Here is a 17,866-nt window from a genome sequence, read left to right as displayed (position 1 = left end):
TTCGACAAGTTAGAATTACAAGCTGCTGGGGAGCCTCAGACGGTCCATGTTCTTACTAGGGGAGAGGCCGTTTCTTGTGGCAGATGTGGAGGTAATAATGGCCACTCTGCTGTTGGCTGTCTTGTAGAGAAGGAACAAGTCCTTGCCTTTCAGCAATATAGGCAAGGAGGGAGTTCCTATTACAATAATCAAGGGGCGATCCATCCCAATCGAGGTGGACTAGTCGAATGTGCTCAATCCTACACCACCTCCGCACTTTTGATGTGACCTTATGTCCCTCCGCACAAGAATCAACAAGGCTATCAAAAGCCTCTTTCCTTTACTCCTCCTAACCATGGTGCATCATCTTCCGGTGGGGTGAGTGAAATTGGTGAGCTTAAGTCTATGTTGCAAGCCTTCACAAAGCAGTGGCAATTGAGTGATCAACAGAAAGATGCGTCTATAAAGGCACTTGAAACTCAAGTTGCCCAATTAGCCACTAATCAGTCCACAAGGAAGCAGGGTCAATTACCGACTCAAAATGAGAAGAATCCACACGAGACGGTAAATTTTATCAATCTGAGAAGCGATCGTTCATATGAGGGACCAGAAATGCAGAAATCAGACCCAAGGAGAGCTGTGAATCGATGGTGAACGATTGGCGAAGAAAATGAGCTCACGGCAAAGCAAGTGCTCGATCGACTGGTTTCAGGTGGTCGATCGAGCAAATCTAGGGACGAAACTGGTCGATCGAGTGAAAATACCACTCGATCGAGTGATCAAGGAATTGGCAATGGTCGATCGAGTAGTTTTTCTACTCGATCGAGTGATGAGCAAAGTGGAGTTGATCGATCGAGTGGAAATTTTACTCGATCGACCGACATTGATGAGGAAACTGCTCGATCAAATGGGGATATTGGTCGATCGAGTAGTTTGGATGACGGGAAGCTTATTCGAGAGCCTGCTAGGGCTCGTTTAAGCGATAAATCACCGGAAAGACCTCGTTCGAGAGGTAAGAAGCGTCCAAAGGATACCGAACTCGCTCCGAAAGACACATTGGAAGAGAGAAACAAGGGACTTGAGATACCTATTACAGTTCCCTTCCCGAGACGACTGCAGAATACAAAGGCCAATCAACAATTCGGCAAATTTGTTGAACTTCTGAAATGCTTGGAAGTCACTGTGCCATTCACCGAGTTGCTGACAAAGGTACCATCTTATCTTAAGTTTATGAAAGAAATTTTGAGTCGTAAGAGGACCATTAGTGATAGTGAGACAGTAGCTTTGACTGAGGTGGGGTCAGCCCTATTTCAAAATAAGTTACCTCCTAAGCGATCGGACCGGGTAGTTTTTCGATTCCGTGTCATATCGGTAACTATTTGATTGATAATGCGCTATGCGATTTAGGCGCTAGCGTGAGTGTCTTACCGCTGTCTCTGGCTAAGAGACTTGGTTTGACAAAGCTGAGTTGCACTAACATGACAGTCCAGATGGCCGACCGTAGTATATCACGGCCACTAGGCATAGTAGAAGACGTACCTGTGAGGATCGGGAGGTTCTTTATTCCCGTTGATTTTGTTGTCTTAGACATCCCCGAAGATGCACACACCCCTATTATTTTAGGGAGACCATTTTTGTCCACTGCTCGTGCAGTTATAGACGTCGGGGGAAAGACTTTGACCTTTCAGGTGGGGGATGAGGAGTTGATTTTTCATCAGTCTAAGTCCCGGAGGGCTCCCATGCAAGCTCAGCCTTGCAATGCTCTCTCTTCTGTTGGTCCTATTATTGACACTCCAGTTGAAAATTTGGAGTATTGTGCTGCAATTGTTACCCCTCCGCCTCAGACTGAGAGCAAAAAGGGGGAAAGTTCGTCTGTTTTCCTTGCTGCAGGTACAGATGAAAGCAATGAAGGAGCTGTCAAAGGATGTTGTGCAACTGCTATCAATCAAATCGAAAGTAAGGATGCTAAAGATGGTGATAGAGGAGCAAGGACGAGGAAAGTTCGCGCTTATGTGGATGTGAACTACTCCCCTCCTACCGTTTCAAATGACAATTCGTGCTCATGGAAGTTGAAGAGGACAGTCAATGTTGCTGAGGTGACGTCCTCCAGTCAGGAGCCCTTCAAGGGGCTACTGAATTGCTTTGGGAATTGAACGGGGAAATGCCCCGTGTAACACCTTGTAATAAATAATTTTTGAAATTCCGTTGAATTTGTTTTATTGCTTTTATTAGGACAATTAGCTTATAGACTACTTTTAGCGTAGATTTAAGACTATAGACTGTTCTTATGCGTATTTGGTATTTTGGGATATTTTTGCACGTGTTTTTATGCAGGTTTAGGGAAGTTTCACGCATTCCAAGGAAGAAATGACGAAATTAAAGAGCTTACGCGAGAAAAGAGCTCGATCGAGTACTTTATGTACTCGATCGAGTGAAAATATGGTCGATCGAGCACTTTTTCCAGTCGATCGAGTAAAGCAATAAAAGGGATTTCTCGATCGAGTAGATTTTTACTCGATCGAGCAGATGGAGCAGCAAAGTGCTCGATCGAGTGGTTTAAAACCACTCGATCGAGTGAAATGAACAGGACGCAGGGAGTTTTCACTTTAAACTCCTTCTTTTTGTTTTCTAATTCATTTTATCCCTAATTTTCGTCTAACCCGTCCCTTATTGCGATCAATCCATCCCCAAATCCCCATTTTTCTTGCCCAATCTCCAAATCCGCCACCTACAATCCCTTCCTTGCTAATTAATCTTTCAAAGCCCTATAATTTCCCCTTTATTTGTGCTCATTTTCACGGTTTTTAACGCGGGTTAGGGTTTGCGGTTTTGAGCTCGAAAAATCGTTTGTTTTTGCTTGATTATTGAAGATTAATTGCATTTGTAGGTTATATTCATCAAGTAAGTGTTTCCTCTAGCTTCATTGCATTTTAATTTCATTATTTTTGCATTTTTATGAGGAAAAACCGGTATTTGGGTTCGAAAATCCATGTTGGTCGAATTTTTTCGACTTAATTTGTGTTTATGTCCTTGTTTCTCTTGCTTGATGATCAAATCCCCTTTCCTCGTTGTTGCTGCATGTCTTTTCGAATTTTACATGGTTTTTGCGACATGGGTTTAGGATAGTCGAAATTCTCGACTATCATTTTGGTTATTGCTGTTGTACTCTGTCTAATCAGCCTCCTTGTTGCTTAATTGCTGTTGTTTTAGACTGTCACACACCCCTGTCGATGCTTAACATGCTGCAAATTCGAATTCTGTGCGAAATTTTCGCGATTAGGGTCCTCGTCAATTTTCGATTTATCAGACGGTTCACATGCTACCTTGTCTTACTTACCCTCAGTTGACACTTACATGCTGTTGTTGTTGACTGTTTTGCCCCCCTTATCGCCATTTACATGCTGCTATTCAAACTATTTGAGGAATTGTTGGGATTTATGTGCTGTAGGTCGGAAATTTTCGACTGGTAGGGGAGTTTTTCTGGTTTAACATGCTGATTTCCTGCTGTTTTAGCCTCTGTTAGCCACTATTTTTCTTATCATGCCCCCTACCCTTGTTACAGGATGGAGTCTAGTTCTCTCCCTTCTACCAGCTCCACCTCTAGTCCGTCTTTGAGTGAGACAGTGGCCCCTGCTGTTGCCACTGCCTCCGCCTTAGTCACCACCTTGCCCCCGTGTGTCTAGTTTCAACTGCGAGGACGAGTTTTGCTCCGGCTAGCTCGGTAGCTAGCTCGGTTCAGTGCCACTTCTTCTACGGTCACCACCACTTCGCTAGCACTTCTTGCTAGTTCTTCTTCGATGGTGACCATAGCAGCCACTACCTCTGCACCGCCTCTACTTTTACACACTGGCGGACTCGCTTGGTATTGTGTCCGCACTTGCCTTGAGCACCACAGTTCCTCACATCGTCGCTTCACGGGCTTCTGCTTTGAGTTCTAGAGGCCGGGGTCGTAGACATTCCCGAGCTGCACCAGCTCCAGTACCCTCTACTTCCGCTCCTAGCACTTCTGCAGCAGCTGCTGCTTCTACTTCTGGCACAGTCACGGTCCGAGGTGACACTTCCCTCGACCCTCACCCAGACTACCCACAGGTACATTTCGCTAACGTTTTACATCGCAAGAAATTTTTTAATTTAGTATGCTGTGTGCATGTACCTTCCCGTTTTCTAGAGAAAACGGCACTTGTGAGACTCGGCATTTACGTGTCGGTTTGCGACCTACTGCGGGCCACGGGGATGGTCGGGCTCATCACTATGAGCGGCCGCACTTTTCTGGAGCTGAGCCTCGAGTTTCTCAGCTCCTTTACCTTCTTCTCGGGGGCATACGAGACTGACCCCGACTGTTCTTCAGTGTCCTTCCGGTTGTTTAACCGGACCTTCCCGATGACCTTAGCGGAGTTTGGTAGGATACTTGGCCTTTCCTCTACGGGTGTGACTGTTGCCCCTAGGAAGGTCCACACCACCGTGGCGGACTTTAGCTCAGACTACCTACCAGGAGCGAAAGCTCCATCAGGTCCACCTTCCCCCCGTCCGTTGTTTCCTTAGACTGATGGGGAGCACTATTTTCGGCCGAAAGGAGCCGAACAACATGAAAAACACCGAGCTCTCCATCCTGGGCGGTTACCTGAACGTTGATTGTAAAGGTCCTTTTACCTTCAACATATCTTACTTGACCGCCCGCACCTTGAGCCGGGGACCAAGGAGACGGAACTATTGCTGCGGTGGCATAGCCACCATTCTTGCCGTTCTCTTTTTCCCGTTTGGCCTCGTGACTTGCAGTACCTCGCCGGAGAGAGGCTACTGAGTCTGGATGCCATGCTCTCTCAGCATTCGCTTACCCCAGACTACCAGACATGGAAGATAGACGGCTTCCTGTCTGTAGACTTACCTTGTGAGACTCTCCCCCGTCTAGAGCCCCTTCCTACTATTGCTAGGGGCGCCCGCCTTCCACCACTGCCTGACCTTCACCTTCCACGTTGACCACCTCCCGATGCACCCGCCGCCAAGAAGCGGCGTCTTGAGACTGGAGAGGGGTCCACACCTTCAGGGAGTACCCAGCCTTCCACGGCTACTCCCGATCCGACCCCTACTCCCACTACTACTACCACTCCTACTCCTACTCCCACTGATCAGACACAGACTGAGCCGGTCTTACCGGCTACTTTCGTACCACCTCCTCCTTTTGTGGCGCCCGCGGTCCTGGACCAAGGGGGCGCAATTTACGGTTTGTTGCTTGAGGTTGTAGCGCGTCAGGCTCGTATGGAGAGGGACATGGCTCTTGCCTTGCACCCTCTGTACGAGTACCACTTGCGGCGACACCGTCCGATCCCAGAGGGTTGGCCACACCCTTCCTTCTTCCGGTTCCCAGCTGAGGGGTACCCGGAGTCTGCCGACGAGGAGGAGGAGGAGGACCCAGAGGTGGCAGTAGAGAGAGCTTGTGCTGAGGAGCGGAGGAGGAGAGAGGAGGAGATAGACCCGGAGTACACGGTGGAGGAGATCCGTGAGAGCAGTGACGACGACGACGAGTAGCTACTGGTCTACTCACCTCCCCAGTTTTCTGGCTGGTTTGGGGAAGTTCGTATTTTGTATGTATATCTTACTCTTTTATTTTGTCTCCTTTATATTTATTGTTTTTATTTGTTGGTTGTATATTCCCGTTCCCCCGTATATATCTGTTGGTGTATGCTGGAGGACAACGAGGGCGTTGTCCGTTTTGGTTTGGGGAGGCTATTGCATCCTTTTGAGTCTGCATTTGCATTTGTTTTGCATTCACGTTTATTCTTCAGCTTGCATTGTTGTTTATTTTCATTAAAAATCAAAAATCCAAAAAATTAGAAAATTTCAAAAAAATTCAAAAAATTCACGTTTATTTTTGCATATAGGTTGAGTCGGAACGGTAGATTTCCGTGATGATAATGCACTATAACTTGTCATTTTACTTGAGCCTTGCACTTCTTTTGATGGTTATTAGCTTTGTCATACGCATAGTCTACGAGTTTCTGTTCAAATATAGCTGACTGTTTAGACTTGACCTGATAAATTGGCAAACTACTTGAGAAATTCTGAGATATTAGAGCCATAACTTGTGACATTCATGACCCGTTCATTAGGAATTGAGAGTAGTACTCCTTACATAGCATGTTCGTCTCTTTTGCACTTTTATGACATTCAATTTCTCGTCAAATGCACATATTCGGGTTTGTGGTTGGTGTCACATGCAGGGAGGTGCTTGCAATTTTCCCTTTCCTCACTAGTAGAAAAAGTCTCATTGACATCGGTTATTTTACCCCATTTACATCGCTTTTGTGGCGATGTTTCTGGGGGCGACGTATTTAATATTTTTACCTTAACATCGGTTTTAGAACCGATGTAAATAGTATACAAATAACATCGGTTATAGGTAAAAACCGATGTTAATTGTGCTTCAATTACATCGGTTTTGGTCTAAAACCGATGTAAATAGTATTGATTCTAAAGTCTGCAGACATGAAGTTTAGGCATTAGTTTGAATCTAATAACAATAATCCTTTTCGAATAAGAAGAATGAAAATCAAAAATAAGAGTAATATCGCGATTAAACTTACTGACGAAAGGGGTTGCGAGTCTCAATGGTGGGCGGTGGTGACACTCGGGCGTGGTAGGCGACCGTGGGGATTCTGGGTGGTGGCGGTGGCTGGCCGTTACTAGCGTAGTCCATGGATTGAGGGAATTGAATGGGAAACAAAAAAAGACAAAGGGGATTAGGGGAAGGCAGGGACTCCTGGGATTAATGAGTGGGAACACGACTTGAGGCAGTTTGATTAGAGGAAGTGGGGATCGAAGGGGTTTTTTTTCTATTATTGCTACATCGGTTCACCAAGTAACCGTAGCAATCTAAATATCATGTAAATAAAATTTACATCGTTTTTAATAAAACCGAGGTAAAGAAACCAAATTAACATCAGTTTTCAAAAAAACGATGCTAGTAAACGATGTAAATAAAAAATTAATTTCAATTTACATCGTTTTTTTAGAAATCGATGTCAATAACTAAGGTTAGATTATTTACATCGCTTTTATTAAGAAGTGATGTTATTATGACGATGTCAATAGCACTTTTTCTACTAGTGCCTTATATTTTTCACCCATTTAGCTCCACATTAGCCAAATTTGCCTTTTTGACCCATCAGCTACATTCCAAACTAAGCCTGCCTAGTCAAGCTAGTTAGTATGTTCTTTTGTGGTATGAGTTTTCTGGTTGCATTTTGGCCCGTATCCCCTTTGTATGGAGTTGTTGGAAAATAGAGGAAGGAGGAAAAGAGAAATAAGGTATTGAAAAAGAAAAAAAAAAGAAGAGAAAACGTGAAAGAAAAGGAAGAAAGAAAGAAAAAATGAAAAAAAAGCTGAATGACGTGAACAGAAGAAGAAAAAAAGAAAGAAAGTTCGAAAAAAAAAGTTGTTTTATTTGAGTTAGTTCATTCAGACGGTATTAAAAAAGGGAAGTTTGTGACCGTCTGACTCCTCCGTTTTATCCCATATTTTTTGAGCATATTGTTTTTGAGTTTAGTGAGCTTTGTGCCAAATGAAGGGCACTTGTTCTTAGTTTTTCAGTCAGTTGAGATCCTGATGGTTTCATTATGGTCCTGTTAGGAACTAGCTTGATGCTTTTACCTCCACATTTCCATAACATGTTTTGCCTTTCTCACCTGAGCCTCACTATTCCCAAATTATGTTAGGTTCATATACCTATTATTAGACTCCTCTAATAGTGAACAAATAAACTTGTTAATGATTTGTTCTTTAGATCTAGTGCATGCATAACTAAATAAGAGATTTATAAGAAAACAATGTTCCTTACATTACTAATTTCGGTTTATGGGCACAAGGTCTCCTACCTTCACTTGTTCTTGAGCTATGATGAGTATTAGGACGATCCTCCAAAGACCTCAAGTATAGAAGTCAATCCTCTTGATTGCACCCAAGATTATTCCTTATCCCCACTAAATAATATTAGCTAGATATTTGTTTAGTAGTTTACCTTAAAATTGATTACTAATACTCATATATTACACTAATAATATTAGTAATTTGATTGAACAAATTGAATCAAACTTCTCAAGTTTTTGGAGGAAAAACTATGAACAAGAGAGAGGTTTTGCATGTTGTATTTTTTGAGAATATGAGAGAGGGAAAGATGAGCACAAAAGCTCTTGTCTTTACCAAGGAGGTCCGGCCCCCATGCTCTTAATAAGAGCAATTTTTACTTCTCAAAAATCTTTTTCACATGCTTTATTAAAAGCCTCTTATGTGGTAGAGTGAGCATGACAAGTGTTGTGGTTGTCTTAATATTTTTAGACAAAATAGAAGACTTAGGACAAGTGTCCTACATCCTCTAAAAAAACGGTCCAATGCTCTTATTATGGTCCATTTTTGTCTTATAATATTTGTCCCACAAATGCTTATAAGTCTTATGTTTAATTATCTTACATAATTAAATATTAATTTGATCATACAACAATTATGACACAAATTAATAAACATATATTCACTCAACTTATTGAGTAATATTATATCATTATATCAACATATAATGGGTCCCATAATAGCTAGTTAGTTAAATTCACGACCTCTTGTAAATGTAAATAACTAATTACCTCTACCTCGAAACTTTTCTAAAACCTCAACATAATTTAGTGAATTAACATATTAATCCACTAAATATGATCTTATTTAATCACATTAACATAAGATACATATCTCCTCTTATTAAAAACAAAATGTTCATTTTTTAAGGAATTAATTAACTTGTATCGACATACAATTAATTAACTTTATAGATAAGGACATCATCCTTTAGGTGTGACCTTAAGGGATCAACTGACCACCACCGTCCCACGACAGTAACGTCAAACTCTAGCAAGCCAATCGTTACCGATTAATGTTGAACAGTTGACTATATAATTGAATCATCCCTTATGTATTCTTTATATGAGATTTAATTATGATATTAAATCATGTGATCGCACTATTGTTGAGGACACATTTCCCAACAATCTCCCACTTGTCCTCGACAAGTGTGCGTCACCAATTCTCTTGTCCTATTACAATCTCCCACTCAATGCAAGGTGTCTTGCAGGTCGTACTTACATTTGATCATATCTTGAGTGGTTTTCTCGATCCGGAGATTAACTGCTGTCGACCGGAATTATCTACCATAGATACCTTCCGAGCGTGGCCACGCATTTCCAGTTAACTACTCCTCGAGTGGCCTTGAGATTTCAAACAACCCTGACAAGGGGTGGATAATTCCTATCGCCCTATTCCCTTCGTTCAACCACAGTCCATCATAACCCAAAATATACCCAGTTTGACCTCATTTACGAAATCGTAGAGTATAAATCAAAGCTAATCAGAAGTTGTGCCAACTTGGGCGAATAGTCTCTAGTCAAAAGAATTGACTCATAAGAATACTATAGTAGCTCTTGCCACGACCAGGCTTTATGAATTACCAGAACTCTATAAGCGGTCACTGCCCGACAGATTGTCCCATACAGTCTGCCTATGTGATCGACTAGTCATCCCATATGACTCTATGACACTTGAACTTGTCATCAATCGCATCACACTCTAGTCACTTGGAGACGTCACCTCATATAAGCAACTAGGGGCGAATATCATGCCAATCCAGTTCACTTTAATGGGGTTCAATTTGTCTCTACAACCCATTCGGATACGACAAGGTAGCGGGTGAGTTTAATAAAACTCAAACGATAAATGTGATTATCACATATGAATAGTCAATACACTATTACTACTTCATATTCTATAATATTCAGTGTATTATTAACACTTGTTAAAATGCAATAAAAGCTTGGCAAGTGGATATACCCGATATCCATATATTCCAACTTTATAAATTGCTATTTCCTTCCATTCAATGTCATCTCTTAATGACATGAATTTCTCTAAGTATATGTCTAGACTTCATACTAGACCCGAGCTCTTTAACTTGAAAGAAGCTCCCACTGTTATCGCATAACTTGTGATAAAGTCATATGTAGAGGGATTCACCCTTAATCCCTATGTTGACCATATAATCACTATTTACTTAGAATCCTTTTGTAGAATTTGCAATGCTTGAAACTAAAACACTTTTCTTAGTTTCTTACTCCTTAGTCAATAACATTAGCTTAGGATTTCAGCGAATCCTTTTAAGCTTGGAAACTAAAGTTTGTGCAACCCTTCAACACCTAACTTAGTTTATCATCCAAACATGTGTACAAGTCATCAATTGTACTTTAAGGCTTTCACAAGCCCATCTTATGAATTAACTTATTATTGACTCATAATGTACCTAGCAAATGGTACATCACAGCAGGTGCGTCTGTTTGCATACATAATCGTTCTAATGGCGGAAACATTAGTAATCGATTTTATGTAATCAACAACTTAATGGGTTCAGTGAACGACTACGATACCATCATAGTAATTCCACTTTCATCATCATGAATAAGCCATTCAACTTTGTTGATGTAAAACAAATACGAAAGAACTTATCCTCATAAGACTCTCAACTTTATGCCAATATTCTCTCACATAGATTCAAAATCTAGAATACTTTGCACCCCTTTCCAAGTCTTCCAATTACTCTTGCCAGAAGAGAGCATTGGTACATAATACTCAATAAGTAATATGTAATCAATGTATAAGACATGGAAAAAATAATTTTAGCTCCCACTTAACTTCATGTATATCATGATTCTTCAATCATGTGAATGAAACAATTCACTATAATCACATGAACGAAAAGTAAAATCCTATAATGCTTGCTTAAGATCATTCTAATGATCATTGAAGAAAGCTATGCATAATATGTTAGGATTCTTAGATCTTCATCTAAGATTTTGTGTTTCAAACACTTCCTTCTCTAAATTCCCATTTTAGAAAAGCGAATTTTATCTGTCATTCATCATTAAAATGAAATGCAGCAATTCCTAACACAATTTATCTTGATCAACATCTTTATGTAAATCTTATGCATTTGTATACTCTAAAGCTTGATTTACCTTTAAAGAGACCCTCACTTTAAAGTAAATCTTCTTATGAGCAACAATTTTCGGATTGTAATGCTTCGGCTCGTATGTAATAAGGTCATGATACTATCACTTTCACAAAGTAATATTTTTAAACACTAAGACATGTGCGATAGACTCCTACTGAACTATGCTCTCATACTATCTTCATAGATAATAGTTCAATACCAACTCCCACTCTATTAATTCAATTACTTTCACAAAGTAACATTTCAACTATAAGAGGTGTTTGTGACGATACAAACTTCTCCCACTCTATCTCTCAGAAATACATCTATCTTCTTGAGAGATAGTTTTGTGAGACACAAACATATATATTTAACGGAGTTTAGCTTTCAAAAGGCCATCCTAACATGGCAGCTTGATGATATACGAGTCTTATCCATGTCATCTATTTGATAGACCCTCTATTCTAGGTATCTCATGGTTGACCATCCAATTAGAATTACTTGTCCGTATTGGATTGCAAATTCCCAAAATTGAGTTCATCAACTCAAACCGACTCATATTAGTTTGATCTTATGGGTAGTGACGCTAGGTCATAATCCATCTTTAATAAATCAAATTTATTACTTAGATCTTTGCCACTACGATTGGGTCGTAATGCTTAGAACTTTATTCAATTGGTTCTCTACGTCATTGTTAGAAATTTCTCAAATCTCTCAAATGCTTCACCTTATAATTGATCAAGTAAATATACCCTTATCTACTTGAATCATTGGTAAAAGTGACGAAGTAGTCAAAAATTCCCCTTGCGGTGATGCTCATTAGAACACATACATCGGCATGTATTAGTCTCAACAAATCACTTACTTGTGTCCCTTTACCACTAAAGGAAGTGCAAATTATATTGCAAAGGAGACAAGATTCGCATATTCCATATGATTCAAAATCAAATGGTCCAATAATTCTAGTCAACACTAGCGTTTAATGCGTTTCTCATTTACGTAACCTAATTGAAAAATCAAATGTACATATCATTTGGATTACCAGTTATGAGTCTTTTGGTGCGTATTATGTAGATATCTTTACATGAGTTGGAACTGTCTAAAACTTGTGTATCATAAAGATAAGTGACATGGCTCACATCCATGTCTATTTACAATAAAATACAACAATTGTCTTTGAGGACAAAATATAGATCCTTTCATGTCTCACATAGAAATGGAAATAATGTTTTAGACTAAGTGGATACATAATAACAATTATGTAAATTATAACTCAAAGCTATTAGCAAAAACAAGTAAATAAATTTCTCTTGAAATGGCGGCTACCCGAGCTCCATTTCCTTGTCGGAGATTCATATCACTCTTGTTTAGCTTTTCCACATTTCCAAGTCCCACTTGGAGTAATAAGTCCAACTTGATATCTTCCAAATACTCGGGGCAAATATGCTTCCATTGGCCCATGACATTAAAATAATGATATTCATGGTAGGATTGGATACCCATCTTGGTTTTGTGGTAGTCTCACTATCAACTTCCAATTCATAATCGGATTTGGGTTTCTTACCTTTCTTTGTTTTTCCTTTATTAATTCATTTGCAAGGACACTCTTGCTAGAACTCCCACTCAATTTGATATTTCTCCTTGTTTCATCAAACAAGGATATCTTAGAGTCTGTGAGATTCCCCTCATATGATCCTCTTACCTGAGAGGTAGGCATGAGTATGTGAGTTGGAGGTGAAAAAGACAAAGATTTCCATCCTTACTAAAGCCAACGCGTAATTCTCTAATCGTATCATTGTCATAATCGGAGCATTTTTCATCGTATGATAGAAGCTATGAATTAAGGTGATGGGTGTAGGAGTATAAGATGAATTCATTGCGAATAATTAACTACAAAATAGGAAATGAAGGAATTAATTATCATCTATCGTTTTAATAATACTCGTAAATTTAACTACAAGCATTGCATTTATATAGTGACCTCCACCCAACTACATAAATGATTCCGAGATCCAAATTCATATCAACTCGGGCACGGTGAGCCGATTCATCCCTTATTAATATAACTCGGTCGATTAACTTTTTAATCGATTCTACTTTTAGAACTCTCGGTCGATAAAAATTACTCTAATTCTCATTTTTAGCCCGGAACACATGCAACTACGGTCAACAATACTTCCGTTGAGCTCAATCCAAATTTCGATGTAATAACATTTTATTACCCCACTTCGCCAACGTAACAAGGTTTGTATTACGGTGAAGCCGGATTAACTCCCTCATGAAATTGGTACTTCATGGGTTTCTACTATTTGGTAAGGCTTTATCTCAATTATTATATGTGAGAGGTCTTGTCAATTTATTATCTATCACGTTTTAAGTGAACTAAAGCGGTGAACTACGATAATTATAATTGACACGGTCGATGACTCGATTAGATATGCATGTGTTGTTATGGCGATTTGGCAATGCATGCAACATATTAAAAGAAATGCAAAGCAATAAATAAAATTCCTAGTATGGCCTTCCTAAAAAATAGAAAATAAAATAATCTATTACATATTCGGAAACCAACTCCTTTGGTCCCTTGAATCTTCAATTGGCACGCCTCCCAAGACATCGTTTTCGTCGGATCACCTTTCCGAATGGCACCGTCTTGAAGATGCTCCATAATTACAAATAATAATAAAAATACAAAGCTATTCCTATTATACATTTTTAAAATGGAAAAACTAATAAAATAAAATTAAAAGTGATACGAGATCACATTAAATTACAACCGAATCAATATTCCCTTTCATTACGGGTAATATTGATTAAAACTAAGGCCATACTAAGATAAAATTACATAATTCAAAATTATATAAATAAAAGACATTCAACAATTGAAATATGCAGTATTATAATATGTATCTATCATGCCAAATGATGTGCCAAATCGCCCTATTTAACTTATGTCGTACATATAACCCGGTTTCATGGAAATGCGTGATAATAACCTTTTAAAATCACTAATTAACACCTAAATCACATCTAAGCTCAAGTTAATTATCCTAACACATTTTAGGACTCACAAATCAGTCATCACTAAATTTTTGACAATAATTCAACTTGATTTAATTTTATGCTCATTTTTTACCTTAAAAATACAATATTTATGAAAAAAATCCAAATTAATTCATAAAAGTTTCAAAATTTGAATTTTAAATTTTTGAACATTTTGGAATAATTCCATGACCCTCATAATGTCAAAAAAACATGGTTAAAATTTTTGAATTAATTTTGAGAAAATATAGTTGCATTTTTATCGGTTTTATCTCATAAAATGTATAAAGTATACGAAAATTAAACCAATAATTTTTACAACTTTAGATCTGATTAGTGGGATATTAATTCAACTTAAAATAATTTTCTCAAGCCATGCAATACGTTTTAGCTAATTGTTTGCTAAAATAGTCACTATTTATGTCATTTTTACTCAAAAATCCATAAATCATGCTAAAGAAGATCTATTAATCTAGAAATTTACATACACTCTGTAAATATTTCATGTGACATCATATTAAAAAATCATGGCTTAATTCGAAATTTAACTATTTTTAACCATTTTACCTCTTTTAATCCATTTTTATCTCATAAAAATCATAAAACGTGCAATATTGATCAAATTAACTCGACCTTTTACACACAACTTGTAAAATATGCATGTGAGGTTATATAAAATTTTCAAGGTCAGAAACTTAGTTTAACTATTTTTAGCATTTTAATTCCCATTTTAGTCATAAAAAAGTAATAAAATGACCAAAAATCCTTAAAATGAGCAATAAATTTCCATAAATCATAACAATGACCTAAAAATATTTTAGGACCAGAATATATAACATGCATGGTGATTTCGTGGCTTATACTTATAAATCACAAATTTTTTAAGTTTTATATGTTAACCTTTTAACTCGGAAAAACAATAACCGATTATGCATGCAACATCCTTATGCTCTGATACCACTTGTTAGGTTCATATACCTATTATTAGACTCCTCTAATAGTGAATAAATTAACTTGTTAATGATTTGTTCTTTAGATCTAGTGCATGCATAACTAAATAAGAGATTTATAAGAAAACAATGTTCCTTACATTACTAATTTCGGTTTATGGGCACAAGTAAGGTCTCCTACCTTCACTTGTTCTTGAGCTATGATGAGTATTAGGACGATCCTCCAAAGACCTCAAGTATAGAAGTCACTCCTCTTGATTGCACCCAAGATTATTCCTTATCCCCACTAAATAATATTAGCTAGATATTTGTTTAGTAGTTTACCTTAAAATTGATTACTAATACTTATATATTACACTAATAATATTAGTAATTTGATTGAACAAATTGAATCAAACTTCTCAAGTTTTTGGAGGAAAAACTATGAACAAGAGAGAGGTTTTGCATGTTGTATTTTTTGAGAATATGAGAGAGGGAAAGATGAGCACAAAAGCTCTTGTCTTTACCAAGGAGGTCCGGCCCCCATGCTCTTAATAAGAGCAATTTTTACTTCTCAAAAATCTTTTTCAAATGCTTTATTAAAAGCCTCTTATGTGGTAGAGTGAGCATGACAAGTGTTGTGGTTGTCTTAATATTTTTAGACAAAATAGAAGACTTAGGACAAGTGTCCTACATCCTCTAAAAAAACGGTCCAATGCTCTTATTATGGTCCATTTTTGTCTTATAATATTTGTCCCACAAATGCTTATAAGTTTTATGTTTAATTATCTTACATAATTAAATATTAATTTGATCATACAACAATTATGACACAAATTAATAAACATATATTCACTCAACTTATTGAGTAATATTATATCAACATATAATGGGTCCCATAATAGCTAGTTAGTTAAATTCACAACCTCTTGTAAATGTAAATAACTAATTACCTCTACCTCGAAACTTTTCTAAAACCTCAACATAATTTAGTGAATTAACATATTAATCCACTAAATATGATCTTATTTAATCACATTAACATAAGATACATATCTTCTCTTATTAAAAACAAAATGTTTATTTTTTAAGGAATTAATTAACTTGTATCGACATACAATTAATTAACTTTATAGATAAAGACATCATCCTTTAGGTGTGACCTTAAGAGATCAACTGACCACCACCGTCCCACGACAGTAACGTCAAACTCTAGCAAGCCAATCGTTACCGATTAATGTTGATCAGTTGACTATATAATTGAATCATCCCTTATGTATTCTTTATATGAGATTTAATTATGATATTAAATCATGTGATCGCACTATTGTTGAGGACACATTTCCCAACAAATTATTTGTAAGCCCTCGGCTGTGACGGACATTATTGGTTGGAGTGTGTGCATTAGTACTTGAATTGCTTTCATTTTTGTTGCATGCATGCTGTGTAGGTCGCAGTTAGGTGAGTGACTGTCTTTTCTTCTCTCTTTTACATATAACTTTCACCCTTTGCTTCATGAGAGAAGAGTGACCACGAGAGAGTCCGATTTTGTTGGTCTTGCAAGGTCGATAGGTTGGCTATATTTTCGAACAGCTTATAATTCGTTTGCGTATTGACTGCTTAGCTTTAACTGTTAGTTTTTGTTGCATTAAATTGGTTCAAGTAGACAAGTTAAGCTAGCTCTGAGTTATCATTTCCGTTCCATTAGTTTATTTTTGAGTTTAATCGAGGACGAGTAAAGGTTCGGTTTGGGGAGATTTGATACGTGCTTTTTATATAGTCTTTTTAGCCTATTTTAGCACGTATTTCGATGCATTTCAATACTGTTTTTATAGTATTTTGCCCCGAATTGGCTACTTTGGTTCGTTTTGTCCATTTTGTAGAAATGAACGCGAAAGTAGTGGAATCGTACTCTTTTTCGTCCTTTTTGCATGCATTTAGAGGAGACGGGATTTTTCCAGAGTGAGATACTGCATTTTGAAGCGTCATGGCACGGATTACGAGGCATTTAGGCGCGGACTTGAGCTGAAATGAAGTCAAGGTACTTGATCGAGCAGTTTTACCACTCGATCGAGTGGTTTCTATGTCCCAGATTGGTCGATCGAGTGGTTTTCCACTCGATCCTTAGCGTGCAAAAAGACCAGTTACTCGATCGAGTAACTATCTACTCGATCGAGTAGATTTGCTGAGATGTTTGCTCGATCGAGTGGTTTTAATCCACTCGATCGAGTGGTTTTGCTGATTATGGGCTTTAAACAGCCCTTGTGTTGTTTATTTTCGCAAACTTTACTGTTTTCCTATTTAAACCTATGTTTACTAGGTTATTAGGAATCTAATCTTTTATCTATCTTTTTATCTATCAAAAAAACTTTACTGCGTACTTCAGTCCTCTCTACTGTAACCTTACTTTTGGGATTATTCTTGATCGGAATTTGTGTTCTTTACGCCGGATTCGCATTGATTGTAATTCTTTCTCTTCTCTTATTAATAATTAATCTTTTGTTTGGTTTAATCTCTCGTTCGCTGCATTTATTCTTCTGCCCTAATTCTCTTTTATGCTTTTTAATTGTTCTTTCATTATGTTTACTGCTGGAATATTATCCGCGATTAGTTTAATTAGCGATATGAGTAGCTAAACCCTATTTCATGTTGGGATTAGGGGATCTGCGGTAGGAAAGTGTCGATGTAGTAAATGAATTAGATGAATTGATTACAAGGCTCTGTCACCATAGCAATTTAATTGTATTTATTCGACTTAGTTGAGTGCACACTTCTAAGTTAACCTCTAATCTGGCTAGAATTAATCCTGGATCGAAAGATTGGACTAAATAGGCCTGCTATGAACAATAGACTACCCTGACGAGAATGAAAGTTAAGTTGGTGGTATTTTAGGATAGAA

The sequence above is a fragment of the Silene latifolia genome, chromosome 5, assembly GCF_048544455.1.
Source record: "Silene latifolia isolate original U9 population chromosome 5, ASM4854445v1, whole genome shotgun sequence".
In the NCBI taxonomy this organism is placed as follows: domain Eukaryota; kingdom Viridiplantae; phylum Streptophyta; class Magnoliopsida; order Caryophyllales; family Caryophyllaceae; genus Silene; species Silene latifolia.
Note: the sequence above shows the minus strand (reverse complement) of the source record.